The 17,063-nt window shown below is 41.8% G+C and overlaps 1 protein-coding gene across 6 annotated transcripts in view; it reads left to right on the top strand.

Moving 5' to 3' along the window:
- Nucleotides 1-17,063, top strand: part of ANKS1B (ankyrin repeat and sterile alpha motif domain containing 1B) — a 366,454-nt gene that overhangs the window by 74,039 nt on the left and 275,352 nt on the right. The window lies entirely within an intron of this gene.

The raw sequence follows: 17,063 nt of genomic DNA, 5'->3' as shown, positions 1-17,063 counted from the left end.
CAAAGGAGTACATTAAAGTACATTATGTCTTAAACATCAGATGACTTGAATGTTCAGGGGGGGAAACATTCAGAACAAATTGATTCTGAAAGTTAACAAATTACAGCTTTTAAAAATACTTAAATACCTTCTTTGTTCCTGAAACAATACTTTAAAGGCAAAAGGAAATCCAGTCAGTGGAATCAGCGTCTTCTCATCCTTGCCAACTGTTTATTGGTTTACAGAATGATACTAATCCTAATCCTAATCTGCAGAGGCAGCCTTGGATCTACAGATGCAAGGCCTCTTTGTTCATCAGATGATTGAGCAAGTGGCAAATGGTTATATATCTCTGACCTCATACTGTGCACCTTAGAGCTCACAAGCTGGGGGGGGGCGAACTCTGGAAGTAGGAAACTACGGAGGATATGTACTTTTCACACAAATGGGGCACAAAACAACCCATCTCCAGAACAGTTATAGGAATGTGAGCCCATTGATAACACTCTTCTGCCTAGAACCTTACAGGTTCCTCATCTCAGGACTCCAGACACTGAACGCCAAACTGCACCCCAACCACTAGAGATGCATGGAGAAAGCACTCCACACAGGTAAGTAACAGAAGTGGAAACATGCTGTAATGTATAACTGCTTCAACTGTCTTCTTTCTCCCACCCACCACCTTTGTTTCACGTGAATATGGGATCTTGTCTGAACTGCCATTCTCTCTCTGCTTCTCCCCCCACAACAGCAGCAAACGGTGTTTCCCACATACAGGGAAACACTCAGTTAAGTTCTGCTTTGGCAGTGATCTGGCACTCAAATCATTGCAATTGTTGGCCAAACACAAGCACTTTTACTTTGCAGAGTCACATCCCAAAGGCATGGAGAGAAACAAACAGCCACTAGTGTTTCCCAGTGCTATGGCAATGGCACCCACCTAAGTGGTGCCAGAATTGAGTTCCTGTGAGTTCCAGTTGAAAAAGCCCTGGTGTTTCCCTGTAACCTCAAAGGGAGATGTATGCACACAGTCACAACAGTCTCCATCAGTGGGTGAGAGGCTGAGAAATTAGCACTGTCAGAGTACTGAGGTAGCACCATGTCCAAACACTGGCATTGCTACCTGGCCAGGGTCACAGCAAAGTTGGGGCTGTGTGGTTGTACCAGCAGAACCACTGCACCATCCCAGCCTTGTCCAGGTAAGCATCAGTGATGCCACTGTCAGTAAGATGGCTCTTCTGAAGCCCCACCACATGCATTGTTATTGCCACTTCCTTGCTTCTCTCACTGCCTCACAAACACCTATGGTATATTCAGTTTCAGGGACTTTGTGCTATAACCACTGACTTTTGCTTGTTGCTTTCTTTTTGTGTCTCCTCTTTCTCTCTATAGGTCACTTACTGGTACAGAATCCATCTCATACCCCACTTCATTCTGGCCAGGAGGGAAGTGCACCCCATGACCAGCAGCTGTGACAAGGATGTTTACGGCTATTCATCTGTGGGATTGTTAACATGCTAGGCTCCTGTACCATCACAGGCTCTGTGTTGGATAGCAGGTGCACCATGGTGCTGGTGCCAAAAAGGACTCTGTACACACTACTTGGATGTATTTTGAGCTACTTTCCAAAGACAAGGAGTCTTGCTGCAGTAACCGGTTGGCAACCCCACCCATGTACTTTTCCCTTTCTAGATCACCATCCCAGATGCTGTTCAGTAAATGCTACTGTTATGGTGTTAGGGAGTAGTAGGTAAGGATTCCATGCACACACCCAACTAGGATCAGGCCTCAGAATGAGACTCTGGGGATGTGATAGTTATTTGTTTTTATTTTATTTTATTGTCAGGCATTCCAAAGGTAAATGGAGCCATATTCTTCCTGGAGGGATCTGAACTCCTATCTCCTGCTTCACAACTAGAGATGGTCAAATCTAATTCTTGGATCCAGCACAGATTCAATTCCTGGAATAGCCAGGCTACCTTCCTGGTGAGGTAATGGCCCTCTGAATATGGGGCATTAAAGTAACAAAGGAAGTGGCTCTGTGCCAAAAAACAAATGGATGGGCCTTCTTCCCTCAACTCCCTGATAGTTATAAAGACAAAGCCGAGAGTTCTATGTGTTTCCAGCAAGAAAGTGGAAGCAAGGCAGCAGGTTCAGAAAGCAGTCAGAGCCATGCCTGACTTCTGCAGGAATTGAAAGCTGTGGCTATGGAAGAAGCAAGACCCTCTTGGGGTATTAATGCTGTGAACCCCTCCATCATAAGCTCAGATTGCGTATATGTGTAAATAAACCATCTATCATAAAGATACCACTGTCTCTCTTGTCCAACATCATGAAGGAAACTGAATGCTGGGTAAGCGCCTGGAACCCCTGGAATCTCACACTGCTCAAAGATTGTGGTGGTGTGTGATACTGGTGTCAGTAGTAGGATTCATGTTTCCTCAAGGAAGACCTGTGAGCAAGGTGTGCCCAAGTCATGATGGAGGGAGGAACAGCAACACTCCTTGAACAGCTTGAGAGAATGGAGCAACAGTGGAGCAAGCAGCTTGACCAAATGAAGAAGTGACAAAGTCAGCAGCAGAGCCAGTGGCTTGATAAAATAGACCAGCTGCAAGCAGAGTGGGTGAGACGCCTCCTTGGAGGTGAGAGCCCTGGCTGATGAGTTCTCCACTCCCTGGGAGCCTGCTGTAGAAGAATGGGTGCAGGAGGAAAGGCCAGTGAAGGAGGAAAGTGCTCCAGAGGAGAGTGAACTGCAAGATGGAGGTGAAGAGATGCTGCTTATGGATCTCTTCATTCCATGTGTGCCAGCGGTGATGCAAGAGGTGTGCATGCGTGAGCAAGAAGAAACAGTGCCTGAAGAGATGCCAGAAGAAGTGCAACAGGAGGAATTGGGAGGTGTGTGTGAACAATGCAGAAGGATCAGCAAGCGCCTGAGGGTTGGCAGTAGAGAAAAATGTGTGGGAAAGTTGGAGTCGTGTGTGCATGCACCAGAGTAGCAGCTTGTGCCTAATGAATTGGACGAGATAAAACCGTCCAATGACATTGTCCCTTGGGTGCCCCAAGATAGCCTTGCAGGGTGGGGAACCAGTCCTTATAATGGGTGCAGCCCTTACCTAGGCCCCAGCAGTGAGGGTCACCCAGGTTCCAATGAATTTTGGGGGCAAGAGCCACTTGAAGGGTTGCCTGCCTTTGGGCCCATGAAGTGTTTGAGAGATGTTGGGAGTAAGCAGTGAGGGGAATTCCTGACCGCCAACTTGACTGAACTGAGCCAGCTGATCTGGAAGGTGGTGCTTCCAGATAAGGACTTGTGGCAGAACTTTGATTTGCAGTTTGGCACAGGGGATGAAGTGGACTTACCCAGAGGCAGCAAGAGGAAAATAGATGGAGGGGACCCCAAGTGTGTCAGTGGGAAATCTGATCATGCAGTTGTGTCTTGAGGCCCAGTATGCAACCACAGAGACTGGGACTGGATTTTGAGTTTGGAGCCTCTGATCTACAACCAAAGGGAAGACCAAAGACAAATTGAAGAGTTCCACCTGTGATTTGAGCCCCAAAGCAGCTGTCAATCTACTTGAAATGAGAACTTTCTGAAACTCCAAGGCAAAGAACCATGCAAGCAACTGCAAGGGATGGGGGCTTGTGCTTTTTGGGACTGTTTGCTTCTTTGCTGCAGGGATCCTTCCTGCAAGGTTTGGCATTATGTCTGTGTGTGTGTTTTGAAATGCTGTCGATTTGTGCTTTTTACATGCTTGTGTTTGATAGGAACTTTTATATCATTTGAGGAATCATTCTGATAACTTTGTGAAAGCTGCTTTGTGCTGCAGTGGGACAAGGGAAAGCCTTTGGGTAATGTATCTGTGGTACTGAGGCTTGCATCCTAGCTTAAACATGTTAGAAATCCATCATCTTTTAGCATGCCAAGGGTGGGGGACTGGGTAAGCTGCAGAACTGTGACTTAAAGCACCTCAGCTCTGCTTCCCTTTTATCACCTGAATCTTGATTGCAGCATCTGGGCTTGATGAGGCATGTGATCCTCATTTGTCCTGAGCCTACTCCAGCTGAGGAATCACACACCTCCTCCCAGAGCTAACAAACCCCACCTGGCCAGCTAGAGTGCTGAGCTGTGGGCCCTTGCTTGCTTCAGCCTCCTAGAGCATACCTCCCACAGCTCCCTACACCTCAGAGCCCACTTTGTTTGTGGAGATGGGGGGCCCTCTGGTAGTGGGTCCTGCTCTTTTGGTTCCTCTGCACTGACCCCCATCCCTTCGCCGTCCTCTGTCGCCCTGTGAGTACTTTCTCCATCCTCACCTTGCCCTGCTGTGTACTAGTTGTGGCTACATCCTCATCCCCATTGTCCTGCCAGGTCATGACAGGTAAGCACCTGGAACCCCTGGAATCCTGCAATGCTTGGAGATTGGGGTGCCATGCAACAATATGTTTTTACCTTCTCTCCTGGGCTGAGAACCCTAGGATAGAGTGGCTGGTCTACCAGTATGGTGGCAGTGTACCCCTGGTCTAGGAGCAAGGTAAGTATTGCACTGCTCTCTTAAGCGCCTTGCCTTCATGCTATATTATGTTGTACAAGGACCACCTCTCCTCAAACGAACCAACCCAGACCCTGCAACCATCATCTGAGTGCTTCCTCCATGAGAAGCCTAGAGTGCAGTTCTATTAGAATGGGCCTTTTCTGTGATGTATCCCCATTTGTGGAATGCTCTCCCCAGGGAGGCTCGCTGGGCACCTTTATTACATATTTAGGTACCAGGCAAAAATGTTTCTCTGTAATCAGGCCTTTGGCTAATTAACATTCTATGGTTTTTTAATGTACTTGTGGGAGGGGGGTGTTTAATGATTTCTTTTTCTTTTATTATATATTTTGTCTTTTCATTTTGTATTTTGTATTTTTATGTTGTGAACTGCTCTGTGTTCTTCGGATGAAGTATACAAATTCAGTTAATAATAATAATAATACAGTGGTAAAGGTAAAGGGACCCCTGACAGTTAAGTCCAGGCGCGAACAACTCTGGGGTTGCGGTGCTCATCTCGCTTTACTGGCGAGGGAGCCGACGTTTGCCCGCAGACAGTTTTTTCCAGGTCATGTGGCCAGCATGATTAAGCCACTTCTGGTGAAACCAGAGCAGTGCACGGAAACACCGTTTACCTTCCTGCCCGAGCGGTACCTATTTATCTACTTGCACTATGATGTGATTTTGAACTGCTAGGTTGGCAGATGCTGGGACCAAGCAACAGGAGCTTTTAGCAGATGACTAAAACCCTTCTTAAGGAGCACTTGACAATCCTTCCCCCAATCAATATTAATTAAAAAGGCACTTTTGGTTCATAGCCTTAGTGGCTTTGTTGTTGATTGGTGGAGAAATAATAAATAAAACAAGCAAAGTATACAGTCTCTCTTATGACACCTTAGCCTACAGTAAGCGATAGATTTTGGCTGGACTGTGAAATGCTAAAATAAAAGGCTAGGCAACAATGAGAAAGAGGATGGGGGAATCAAAATTATTCCTTGGTTGGATGCTTAGGTGATGGAGATGGTAAAAGGTATTTTTTCCTATGGATAGAAAGAAGATTTGAATTAAACTTAAGTTGTGCTGCACTGGGAAGTTTCCAGACAGCAGATCTTCCAAAGCAAGAGGGTGGAATTCACTCAGCCTATACTGAAGCCAAGCCTTCACTTCCTGGCCCTAGGCAATTTCCTAGAGAGAATGGCAAGAGTATCTGTTTGTCTAGTAGTCTAGTGCAAGAGAGCTGCTTGCATTAGAGCTAGATAATTCTGCCACACTTGTGTGGACTTGCTTTGGTGATGCTTGTGGTGGAGCAGCTTTATTAGACAAAAACATAGGAGGAAGAGCTGTAGCTCAGTGGCAGAGCACTTGCTTTGCATGCAGAAGATTCCAGGTTCAATCACCATCCTCTCCAGGTATGGACCGGAGAGACTCCTGTCTGAAATCCGGGAGACCCATTGCCAGTCAGTTTTCATAGGCAGCTTCCTATGTTTCTAAATGCTTGTGATTTTTGTTACAAGACTTTAAAGAAAGAATCTACTAGTGAAAAGACACCATTTTATGTTGATTTTTTATTCTAGAGTTTTATTCGACATCTCAGTTCACTGTAAATCTTCCCCTTATAATTTGTAACAAAGACACTTAAAAAAATGTACCTAGTGATTAAGTTAATGACCACATCATGCATAAATGTCATAGCTTTATACCTTCTATACAAAACAGCACAGTTATTATTAAAATTATTATGCAATAACTTTTTGATTTCTGAAAAGTAAGGCCATAGGCAGTTGTCACAGGTGAGCCATGGGCAGTTGCCAAAGAGCATGCCAGAACCACCAAACAAACCAAGAACTGGAGGCAATGAAAAGAACACTAGCAACAATTGCCCAGGCAAAATCCCAGCCAGCACAGGAAGATTTTATAACCCTTCCTGGTGAGTAAAGCCAATGACCAGCTTGGATGTGTGGAGCCAATTCAGTATTCAGGAATATTTTATTGAATAGGAAAATAGTTTAGTGCATAGAACAATAGATTCTCAGTTCTAGCTACAACAGTTCCTCACAGATATTTCATGCTTAAATTAATGCTAAAATCAAGTAAAATTCAATGCTGGGTTTATCCTACATCGGACTACAGCATTCAGTTCATTTCCTAATGTTAAGCACTGAGAGTTGTAGGAACAGTCCTGATCTAACAACTGAAGAGGACAGCAAAATATTTGGGTTGCAAGATTGGAACAAGTGAAGCTGTGTTCATTCTAATTGTCTTAAGCTGCTGGAACAGCAGCACCATACCTCTTTAAGATACATTTTTTGTGAACTGAACAAAATGCCTGTCTTCAAAAGAAACAAATCTTCTGCACCTCCAGAATATATTTGGGTTAGCATACGTATTTGAAAAGTATAGCATTGTATATGTTGCAAATTGTCCATTATGATGACAGTTCCATTTACATGGAATATAAGGAAACTAGGTCATTGACTGATATGTCTGCCATATGTCTGTCAAACTGGCAGGTGCAGATTATTTTTTTACTCATAGGGAATACAGCCAAATATAAATTTGTTGGTCATTGATTTGATTTAACAGCAGCACACATTTTTGATTGAATTCTAACAACTTCAAAAAAGGCCAGGTTTGTGAGAATCAAGAGAACTAGATAGTGGATTCCTGGATGTTAACAAATACAAAATAGTGAATTTAATTATTTACTTTATAAGGTATCTTATTGCCTCAGAAACTGTCATTCACCTAATGATTACACATTCATTTTAATAGCAGAATCTTTAAACAAAATCTTTGAAATTGAAACAACCCTGCTTTATATCTTATATCTTCCAGTGAATGAACAGTTATCTGAAACACTTGTTAACTGGGAAATTTTTTGTAACTAAGGAAATAGAATGTTGGGCTCTGGGAGTTCTGTTGCTTTTTCACATACTATAATTAGGAATGCTTACAATATTGTACCAATTCAAATTTGTTCCTGGATTTGGGGTTTCAGCATTACCTGATCTTGTTAGAACAGCAATGATAAGTGAGATATCATCCATTCATCTGTTTCTTTATTTCTGGACTTTGTTCAGACAGTTGAGTATGCTTTGGTTGGCATAGTTTTCCTCACCACTTACTGATGTGCATTGCTAAATAACAGCATAAAAAGGAATCGTAATGGGATTGTGTGATTGCATCATGATTCCTTTTTGCTTTGTAGTTTAATCAATACATCTGTGGGCACATCAGTATGGGGAAGGGCTCATACACATGAACTGAAAACTACACCCAACCGCAGTTGTGCAATTAATTTAAAAAAATATCCAAGTTAAACTAGAAGGCAACCAGGATGGAATGGAGGGCAGATTCATACCAGAGAAAAAATGGTTGCATATACAACATACATTTAAAGCACATTGCTTCGATCAAAGAATCCTGGGAATTGCCATTTACTCTAAACAGAGCTACAGTTCCCAGAACTGTTTACAAATTAGGGTTCCCAGGATTATTTGGGGGGGGTGAGAGTGGGCTTTAAATGTATGGTGTATATGCAGCCAACAATCCCTAGCAAGCCTTAGGGACATTTCCAGTATCTGCCAGATACACATTCTTATGCTTGCTGAATGAAACCTCAATTGCTTAGTATTAAAGAGTTGGGTCTCACTGACTTGCTCGCTGTGGTACCAAATTGTCACAGTACTTCCCACATAACTTGGAAAGGTGTTGTTTTGCATGCATATATAGTACTAAACACAGCGATTCCAACAGAAATCTGAAAATAGCATATTTATAAACCCATTGAAATGGAAGATGTGAATATCCCCAAATGGATAAAAGTATTTCCATATGATTCAGAAAGCTGAAATTGCACTTGTAACCAAGAGAACCTGATTATTAGCCGTTTCTGAAAGAATGCATTTGCATATGTCCTTACACAGATAGTTAATGCTAGCTAGGAAATGGAAATTTGGTACATGCACACACAAATCAAAACAAAACAACTTGATTACTTGAAAAGTCTGAAAAGGAGCCCCCCCCAATCCAACTCAAAGCCCAGCATGTAACTTATCATAGAAAGTAATGCTCCAGCACAGAACAAAAAACACACACGAGACAAAATGTTGGGTTGTGGGATTGCTGGCAACAAACAGGAATGTGGAGCTGTGCCTGACTGCAGAAAATAGTGTTACACGTAGCCCCAATCTCTGAGCGGTGTGAGCTTCTAGAGGTCCTAGGCACTTACCCAGGGTTTGGTTTCCTTGAAACAAGGAACAGCAGAGACTATGATGTCTTTATGATATAGGGTTTATTTACCATATATCCAACCTCAGCCTATGGTGGAGCAACTGACAGTATTAACACCCCCAAGAAGATCTTGCTTCTCCCGTAGCTACAGCATTGGATTCCTTTCAGAAATCAAGCATGTCTACCCTGCAGCCCGCTTCTAGCTTCTAGCTCTCACAACCTCAGCTCGGGATTCTGTTCTTCTAATTACCAGCTAGTTGACAGAGGGGGCCCCACCCATTTGCCCTCTGGTGCAGAGCCACTTCATTTGTTACCTTACCTTAGGGCATTAGCAATAAGCTGGCCAACTATTCCAAGAATGAGATTCTTGCCAAGGTTTAATAGAAAGCCCTTCCCCCCACTCTCACACACTATATTCCAAAAAAGCCTATACCAAATTTAGACTCACTAAGAAGTGGATTTTTCCACTGAAGATATGCATCTTCAGGATTCCATAAGCTGTCAGGGGCTCAGTTAGATCATTTTTTTTCTGCCACCACCATGTCTACTGTTATTTACTTATTTGCAATTGTCCTCAACATTCCATGATTCCTGGAGAGTAAGGATCATATTCAATTCCTGCCAAGCTTTCTTCTCTCTTTTTTTTTGGGGGGGGGGATGTCTTTTAAATTTAGAATTCTACAGAACATATAGAAAATGCAACTTTATATGTGGTTTGCTTTGGGAACTCACAGTTGTACAGGAGTTCTGAGCTTTGGAACTCAGATGAGCAGATTCCTGCTTACCTGGCTCCACACCTTTGCTGTCTGGCACTGTAGAGCACTTGGTACGTCCAAACTAGGAACTAATTAGCAGGAAGCTGCTCAGCTAGCTCTGGCAATGAGTGGAAGCAGTATTTCAATGGAACTGGCTAGGGAATTGGGGTGAAGGAATATGTGCTTTACATCAGGAATGTCCAACTGTTAAATAAATCACAGACTGTACCAAATGAAAGAAAATGGTTGGCTTAATTTCTTTGGAAAGCAACAATCAATATAAGGAAGCACTAAAATAAATTTCAGCTCTCTTTCACTATGCTGATTTTCCCTCAATCTTCAGCAGGGTATAATCATTGCCTGCTGATTCCTTCAGGGTAGAATACATAGTGCCCTTTTCAGTTGCTCAGTAGCTGCTTGAATGTGTGGGTGGTATACTCTTAAAGACTCCCAAACTTTCAGTTACCTAGCAGTTAGAAATTCTACTGTAAAGTCAAGAATTCACAGTGTACACTTTGAAGTTTATATGGATATTATGGCTTGCCAATATAGTAGTCCATTTTAATCAATTTAAGGGAGAGTACCATGGCTTTCATTCTACTTCAGCATGTTTGCCAGATTTCAGACAAAGGATATGCTGGAAATAATGGAATCTGAAAACAGAGGTTACTTTTGTACTTAGCTCTCCTGCTGATTGGCTTCTGCATGAGGAGATGCTGCTGTTGGCAGAAACAGCAGATGAGCAAGTAATTCAACAAATGTAATTATCATAATAAATGCAGTAGCTAGCAATTTAACAGGGAAATAAGCTAGTAAGGGTTATCCTAAAATAAATGTAATTTTGTCTCGTATTTCTCTGTGAAACAGGTAGCCCACGTTCTTTTCCTTGTAAAGTACATAAATTAGATCACGTACCACACAGAGAAAATTTCCTTCAATTTGCTTTAAAACTTTTATCATTGAGCAACATAAATGACAACCAATTTTCTCACTTATACCAACAAAAAAGATACTCCAACCAGTGATGTCTTATGACTGTTTTTCAGGATGGTTCACACAGTAAATTATTTAAGTCATGCAATATGGTATTCATTTTAGAATCCACCCCCCCAAAAAACCCCGTTGCCGCTAGCATTCCATCTCCACTGTAGGATATTGTTGGACCAGTAAAGTGGTCTGTGTATTCTAGGTGAGTTCTAATCAGAGATGAAAAGTGTGTGTGTGTGTGTGTGTGTGTGTGTGTGTGTATGAATGAGATTCAGAAGTAGTCTTGGGTTACTATGGTTGATCAGAGATAAAATTTTGCTTGCTAATTCATCTTGTGCTATGATTTTTTAAATACCTTCAAAATGCTGTCCAGTAATACTTTTAGTTGCACGGGGGGGGGGGGAGGAATCCACTTAGCACACATAGCTCTTTGCTGTTCTTCAGGCTACTGGCTGTGCTTTGCTATATACCTGCTTTTGTTGTTCTGCCTGGCTATTATGTCATTTTATTACTTGGCTTTTATTTATATTGATGGTTATAAAAAGGTTTATTGTGTGCCACCAGAGTCAATGAATTATTTAGAAAAAGGGCTATTAAAGGTTTAAGTAAATAGTGAAACTAGTTTCCCACTAAATATTTTAAAAAATGCTACAGCACTAGGGAGTTCAGCATTGTTTTTCCACCACAACATCTTCTCCTGAGAGCCTTGTTTAAGCACATACGAACCATGCTGATAAGGTATGTCAAAGGTCCCATCAAATTCTAACTGTTGGCGATGTGAAAGTAGCTTGACTGTTTGGGGATACACTCAAATCACGCTTCTTCTTTTCAAGGGAGTATGTAAAAGCACTCAATTGTCAGTACTTTTATAGGAAATGAGGTGTGCCCCTTTGCCTACTTAGAACGCAGTCTTAATCTCCCAATACTGATGGTAGGGCTGTGTGTTAGGGTGGTGAATGTTGGCACTAGTGGAGAGGTGTGCCTCTGGGTGAGGGGACAGGCTCCACTGTGGTAGAAATCTCAAGTATCACATTCTTCCCCATAGCCACATTAAATCCACTAGGGCAGCAGCACCAGACTGGAACTGATGTAGCAAAAAATAAGGGGGGGGGGAAATCTCCCTATCCTGACTGGCAGGAGCTGGCAAGGCTTCAAGTGTAGCAGTGAATCCACCACTCCACATCTTCCTAGCCTTGGTTTGGATTGCTCTGCTTCCGAGCATCATTAATATGATTCACCCATGGTTGAAACCCATTTTGCACTTATTTGCTAAGCTATGCACAGAGCTATTTATTATTTATGTTGCCATAGTAATAGAAATATTTTAATTACATTTTAAAGGAAGGAGACACATTTCTTTTTCTAAAAACATGCAGACTTAATAATGAATTTTATTTTAGTTTTTTTAATTATGTCATTTTCTTAGAAGAAAAAATGATGCATTCCTTGCGATCATGAGAACACTGTTGTGAAAAGCACACAAGGGAGATTCTCAGGCAAAGGGCAACCACAAGTCTGGTAGGAAGGCACCACAGCCAGGAAGCCTACCCTTCGTGGTAGCAGATATATGGAACTTCTTCCTTGCAATGGCTAAGCAAAGTAAATCCCTGCCTAGCAGTCTATGACACCACAATCCCCTCATGTTTTACAGTCACGCACCAAGCTGCCTAGATATGCCTATCAAGCCTTCACATACATTCTACTCAGAGCTGGAAACTGAACTGAAAGGTTCTGCATGATCGACTTCCGGTTCGGCGCCAGCGCTAATGGCTGCTCTCTCTCCGAGCACCGGAGAGAGGACGGCTCTGCGAGTTCGGGTCTGACCCGCTTCGGCAAGCGGGGGACCCCTAAAATCACAGGAACGGATCCTGTGAACAAGGAGATTCGGTGGGCACCCGAAGCGCCCCCTCTTTACCGCAGAAAGAGCCTTTTTAAAGGCTCCGGAACGACAACGGGGGAGCGCGGTGCTGAGAATCGCTACCCAGCCCGCAGAGTGAAGCCGCGTCGCCATTAGTGGAGAGCGCCGATTCCCTTCCTGAATAATCTGGACAAAAAAGACCCGTGAGTAAGACTGAACCTCTATTCGAATTAAAACTACCTGAAATTAGGCTGAAAACGGGAAAGGCAAAAATTAAGGAAGTCTGCCTTCCCCCGACTGCATGATAATCAAAGCAACGAAAGTTACTAAGCTGCATCCGTAAGGGAAAATCGTTTTTAAATGCTTGAATCCGACATTTGGACTTTGACTATCCCCTCCAGCTTGCAGGGCAGAGGGGAGGAAAAAGTGACTTTACAAGCTGCATGACTAATTTAAAGGAAAAGGAAACTTTCTGCAGCCTCCAACCTGGTACGAACTGCTCATAAAACAAAAGGAACACTGAACTGACTTCAGATTCCTGTGAAAGCAACAAAGTGGAAGCTTTACTGTTTATTTGTTACAAAGTTTTGGAACTTTGTGGATACATTATATCAGGGAAGGCTGGGACTCTATTTACTAGGAAAGTGTTGCATTATACTTATAGAAGCCTCCTGATAAATTTGCTTTTTAACACTCTTTATTTCGGTTTGCGGACATTCTGATTTGCTCCCTCTAGAGGGTAAACTAAAAGTTGCTACGCTTTGGGACAGTGGAATTTTCTTAGGAGAAGGCTCTTGTGGGAAACGACCTTGGGATATGAGTGGCCCAGCAGACGAGATAAGCACGAGAGCCAAGACAAGGCAATATCAACAACAGCTGCAGCAACACAAGAAAAGAGGCTCGATCTCAGGAATAACTTCTACAGTGACAACAGGACAAGAAAGAGGTATAGCAGCCTCCATGGATGCAGTATCGCAAGCCCTTCTTAAGATAAATCAATCCCTGGAGAATTTAACAAAGCAAACGGCAGAGAACACTAAGAAATTGACAGAGAACTCACAGAAATTGACAGACTTGACAGCAAGACTCGATTTGAATACAGAATCTATAAATAAGCTTACGCAAGAGAATTCTGCCACACGTCAAATTGCGGAGGAAGCCAGAACTATTGCTGGAGAGACTCAGGAAAAATTAGAACCGATTGCCAGGAAGGTCTATGACCACGATGCAACTCTGGCACTGTGGGAACTACAAAGAAAAGAAAGGAATCTGAAATTACGATCAATTCCAGAGGACGAAGGAGACAACCTCACGGACTTTTTAACGAATGAGTTTGCTGATGCTTGGGAAGACTTAGAGGAAGACGAAATCAAAATCACAACGGCATTCAGACTGGGCAGAAGACAGAATAGAAAGGTACCGAGAGACTGCTTGATCACCTTGAGATCGAAGGAGGAAAGAGACAAAATATTAAGATTGCATTTTGAAAAGGCCTTACAAATTGGGAATTCACCGATACAGATCTTTAAAGATATCCCTAAACATATTCTGGACTTGAGAGCTTCTTATAAGGACCTGGTTTACCTGCTCAAGAAGAACAACATTCGTTTTAGGTGGGAATTTCCACAGGGACTGTCCTTTGACTATAAGGGGAAGAAGGTGAAAATAAAGACGACACAGGATAAAGACAGCTTCCTGCATAAAAATCAAGAAGATCTACAGAAAGGAACTGTAGACCCAATTGCTGAGCAAAGGAGTGTATTAGATATCTTGAACCTCTCATTTGGACAGAACCTCCCACCACCAACAGAGGAGGAACAACAATTGGGAGCAGTTGGAGGAATACCAGAAAAATAACAAGATGGCCCTGCAATTCCTTAGCTGGAATTGTAATGGGATGAACATGCCTTTGAAGAGACGACAAGTATTCCATATTTTGTACAGAGAACAATTGGACGTGATTTGTTTACAGGAAACTCATATAACCAGAGCCCACAGGAGACTGCTTATGAATAAAAAATTGGGACAAGAATTTATCTCGTCAGACAAAGTGAAAAAAAGAGGAGTTGTGATTTATGTAAAAGAGAAGTGGGCCCCAAAAATGATTTTTAAAGATGAAGAAGGAAGATACTTAGCGGTGGAGATTCAAGCACAAGGAGAAAAATTTTTGATAATTGGGATTTATGCACCAAATGAAGGTAAAGCAGAATTCTTCAAAAAACTTCATGAAACCCTGATGGACTATTTGGAATATAACATGATAATTATGGGAGATATGAATGGTGTAGTTTCTACAAACATGGACAAGACACAAAGACTGATACTCACTAAAGAAGGGAGACTCCCGAAGACTTTTTTTGAAATGACTGAAAATATGGACTTAATAGACATTTGGAGAACAAGGAACCCTCTTGAAAGAGAGGGAACCTTTTTCTCCCAAGCAAAGATGACCTGGACCAGAATCGACCAAATCTGGATTACTAGTGGAATGGCTCCGAAGATTAAGAAGGTAGAAATCTGCCCAAAAACCTGCTCCGACCATAACGCCGTGAAGATGGAAATGAAACTTACAACAACTGGTCAGTTTAGATGGAGAATGAATGACACCCTGTTTCGAGATAGAGAGTTCCACTTGAAGGCCCAAAAAACTTTAAAGGATTATTTTGAAATCAATCTAAGGGGCGATGTGGAAAGAAGAGTGATCTGGGACGCAAGTAAAGCTGTGATGCGAGGGTTTTTGATTCAACAAAACTCAATAAAGAAGAGAAAGCAGAAGGAGAAAAGAGAAAAATTTTTGGAAAAGATAAAAGAAGGAGAGAAAAAATTAAGGTCAAAACCAAAGTCCCAGGAGATTTTGAGGGAGATTAAATTGTATCAAACACAATATATGGAATTGATGAACCAAGAGATAGAGTGGAAAATAAAGCAAATGAGACAAAAGACATTTGAGTCGGCAGATAAATGTGGCAAACTTTTGGCATGGCAACTCAAAAAAAGACAGAAATTAAATACAGTTTCAAGTTTGGAAGTGGATGGAAGGACCATATCTAAACCAAATGAGATAAGAAACTGTTTTGTGAGTTATTTCAAAAAACTTTATTCCCAAGGATTACAAAATGAAGAAGACATAGATAAATTCCTTAATAAACATGGATTACAAAAAATCTCTCCTCAAAGTAAGGTGGATCTAAACCAGAGAATAACAGAACAAGAGATAGAGGGTGCCATTCAGGACATGCAATTGGGCAAATCTCCAGGGCCAGATGGACTGACTTCCAGATATTACAAATCGTTAAAGGAATGGTTGATACAACCGCTAAAGGATGTCTGTAATGAGATCTTAGAGGGAAAAAAGGCACCTGAATCGTGGAAAGAAGCATATATTTCACTCATACCAAAGACAGAGACTGAAAAGACTCAATTGAAGAACTACCGCCCAATCTCGTTACTCAATGTGGATTACAAAATTTTTGCAGACATTTTAGCAAAAAGATTTAAAAGAGTATTGATGGAAAAGATTCATAGAGACCAAGCAGGCTTTCTCCCAAAGAGACACCTCTCAGACAATGTTAGGAATATAATAGACATTTTGGAAAAGTTAGAGGTGAATATAAATACTAAAGCAGTTTTGATATTTGTGGATGCGGAGAAAGCCTTTGACAACATTTCTTGGAGTTTTATGAAAAAGAACCTTCATGGGATGGGGGTAGGACAAGGTTTTGAGAATGGTATAGGTGCAATATATTCCGAACAAAAAGCTAAGTTGATTGTAAACAATGTAATAACTGAGGAACTTAAGATAGAAAAAGGAACACGACAGGGGTGCCCAATTTCCCGATTGCTTTTTATTTCGGTCCTGGAGGTGTTGCTGAACATGATTAGAGAGGACCAGCAAGTCAAAGGTGTACAGGTCGGAGCAAAACATTACAAGTTAAGGGCTTTCGCAGATGACTTAGTTCTGACTTTACAAGAGCCATACACTAGCACGAAAAAGGTGTTGGAGATAATTCAACAATTTGGCCAGGTAGCTGGATTTAAATTGAATAAACAAAAAACTAAAGTCTTAGGGAAAAACCTGACAGATATAGAGAAGAATAAGTTTCAAGAAGAGACGGGTTTGATGGTGGTTAAGAAGGTGAAATACCTAGGGGTTAATTTAACATCTAAAAATTTGAATTTATATAAGGACAATTATGAAAAATGTTGGTTAGAAATTAAAAAAGACTTAGAAATATGGTCAAATTTGAGATTATCAATGTTAGGCCGAATTGCAGTAATTAAGATGAATGTATTGCCTAGAATGTTATTTTTGTTTCAAACTCTGCAGATTATTGACAAGATGGACTGTTTCAAGAGGTGGCAGAAAGATATTGCGAAATTTGTCTGGCAGGGCAAAAAGCCCAGAATAAAATATAAAATATTAACAGATGCAAGAGAAAGAGGGGGATTTGCCCTGCCGGACTTAAAATTGTACTATGAGGCAGCAGCATTCTGCTGGCTGAAAGAGTGGATGCTCCTCGAGAATACAGATATCTTGGACTTAGAAGGTTTCAATAACGCATTCGGTTGGCATGCATATTTATGGTATGACAAAATCAAAGTGCATAGTGCCTTTAAAAATCACATTGTAAGGAAAGCGTTGTTCAATGTTTGGATGAGATATAAAGACCTGTTGGAAAACAAAACCCCTAGATGGTTGTCACCCTTAGAGGCGAAGGCCCATAA

Source organism: Podarcis vaucheri (genome assembly GCF_965113315.1).
Source record: "Podarcis vaucheri genome assembly, chromosome: 10".
In the NCBI taxonomy this organism is placed as follows: domain Eukaryota; kingdom Metazoa; phylum Chordata; class Lepidosauria; order Squamata; family Lacertidae; genus Podarcis; species Podarcis vaucheri.
Note: the sequence above shows the minus strand (reverse complement) of the source record. Positions and strands in the feature narration are given on the sequence as shown.